The sequence below is a fragment of the Barbus barbus genome (assembly GCF_936440315.1).
Source record: "Barbus barbus genome assembly, chromosome: 32".
NCBI classification, from domain to species: Eukaryota; Metazoa; Chordata; class Actinopteri; order Cypriniformes; family Cyprinidae; genus Barbus; species Barbus barbus.
The window spans coordinates 28,803,965-28,806,464 of record NC_136760.1 but is presented as its reverse complement, the minus strand read 5'-3'; the positions used below and the strand labels follow the sequence as shown (position 1 = coordinate 28,806,464).

The 2,500-nt window shown below is 38.0% G+C and overlaps 1 protein-coding gene across 1 annotated transcript in view; it reads left to right on the top strand.

Annotated features, from left to right (window-relative positions):
* LOC306851922 (ryanodine receptor 2) overlaps window positions 1-2,500 on the top strand; it is a 155,991-nt gene that overhangs the window by 145,399 nt on the left and 8,092 nt on the right. The gene's annotated exons all lie outside the window — the stretch shown is intronic.

Genomic DNA, 2,500 nt, shown 5'->3' with positions numbered 1-2,500 from the left:
TCAGAGGAGATCTCAACAGCGTCTCCAGCACTGCTCACATACCAGAGTCTGCAAACATCCGAGATCTCTATGAACTCGAGCATTTCTCATTGAATGATTGATCTTCAGCTCTAGTGCCTCACTGAGTCTGTAACCAGGTTTCCATCCAAGGATTTTTTAGCGAAAAAATATTTAGCGCTTTAAAATATTTACGATATCGATGATGGAAATGCCAATTATCGATTACATTTCTCAAGTGTCGACATAATCTTTTTCCGTTAAACTTTAGCGCATAAATTCCATATCGATACTTCAAATGTCCTAAAAATTAGTTTGGAAACACTTTTTGTCGAGAAAAGGGGCTTTAATGCAAATAAATGTGGAGTCACATGACAGAATTAGCCTATAGACCGCTCGTGTTCATGGTGTTGCTCTCATTAAAGCACCGTTTCCCTGGAGTTCAAAAGCACATTAAATCATATTCATATTATTAAATTGTATCTAAAATTATTTTATACATGGTAAGAAAAAGACGAGTTACCTCTGAAACATCTCAGTCTTAATTTGATGTGCCTTTAATAGGCTAGCCTAGGTTTACATTATTTTTTTACAGTGCACTTGTGAAGAGTTGATCTTGACCGCTGGGAACGGCAGTACTGGCACATACACACATATACATACACACTTACCTCATTATAACCCCTGCTGTTTAGCCATCGGAGAGTGGGTGCACACGTAATCTTGATGGCACACGGACATTTCACACACTCTTCACCCCCTTCACAGTATACATACCCCGGATAAACCACACAGACGACTGTTGCAGACCTGCCAACCTGTACGCATTTTGCGTAGCGGACACGCATTTTGAGCTCAAAGTACGCAGGTACGATTTGTCACTTTAAACTACGCAAAAACCTGCTGACGCCTTTGTGCAGCACAAACCAATCAAGCGACAGCAAAGAAAGAGCACTTCGACCAATCAGAGCGCTGGGTTCATTCCCCATCTAGCAAGTGGAATGATTGACAAATGCGTAGATCTATCATTAAAAAGAGACTGCAAATAGACAGCAAAACTAAATCCGGCTCGGTCTCGTACCTTTTTTACTCCCGCCGTCTGATTTCTTAAAAGAGGACAGTACACACGGTACTTACAACTAAGGTTACAATATTGAGTTGAGTTAACTTAATCCTCTGGACTCGACGTGATTGCATTGATATTCTAGACACATTCATATTCAGTCAGATCTGCTGCGGTTTATTAGCTGCACTCACTGAACAGCGTCCTAATATTAGGGCTTTTAGTCCAAAAAAGTGCAGGTACTTGGATAAATACTGATATATTTGTACTAGAGCTTCGCCCGTGTCTAATAAACCTTTAAAAAAGTCTTCCCGGATCATTCACATCTGCGTTCGTGCAGCTGCTGACACAAGAGTTACCGTGTTTGGGTACCAGCTTCACAAACACAGTATTATTTCTGTATTACAGTCATTCATAAGTTAATAGTTCAGATATAAACACTGATGTTTATGATAGCGATCAAAATAGACCTCTTGAAAGTTAACCGGCGCTTCAAATAACGTTTGTGTCGATTGCATTGTTTGGCCACTAGATGCAGAGAAGGGACTTAAAAACTGTATTTGTGATTGAATCAAGAGATTCGTTTAAAAACACTGATTCATCAGTAAAGAAATAAGTGAAGTATTTATGACTGAGACATTAAATCATTCATTCAAACCACTTTTTCATCATTTTAATATGAACTAAATATATTAGAAATACATATTAATTTAAATGTTTAATGATTCGTTCAAATGAAACACTTTTAAATAGACTGCAGCAACGGTATTTTGTCACACATTATTTTGTTTGGTGGGAGAATCGTGATCTCTGTTTGAGACAAAAACAATCATGATTCTCAGTTTATCCAGAATGGTGCAGAGCTTTGGGAAATATCTAACATGAATAACATTATCCTAACACTACACAATCTTCAAGCTAGTTTGCCTATTCACCTGGCATTTAAGTGGCAAAGTAGAGTAAAGTTATATATAAAATATCGTATATATACACCCCCCCCCCCCTTGCCACACAAGTGGTACTCCAAAACAATTTCAAAGGTTGGCAGGTCTGCTGTTGTTAGTTTGAAGTTGTATTTTTAGTTCGTTTTGTCTTGTGTGTGTGTGTGTGTGTGTGTGTGGGAAGTATTCGGACTCCCACGTTGTGCCGGCCAAACCAAATGATCGATGCGATGCGCAATGCAATCGTAGTCCGACGAAACCATTGTTGATTTTTGTGTTGGGAACTGTTGTCATTTCTGTGGAGAGAAAAGATATTAAATGTTAATGATTTGTGTTATTAATATATGTCTTAATAATGGTTTATTAGTTTTTTGTGTTTCATAATGTGATTGATGTTTTGCATGAAGTTTATGATTTAAAATGAGATTATAAGATTAAATACTTACCTGTTAATTGTACCCTCCGGGTACCCATCAAGGCTTGTTTGCCAAGTCAGCGA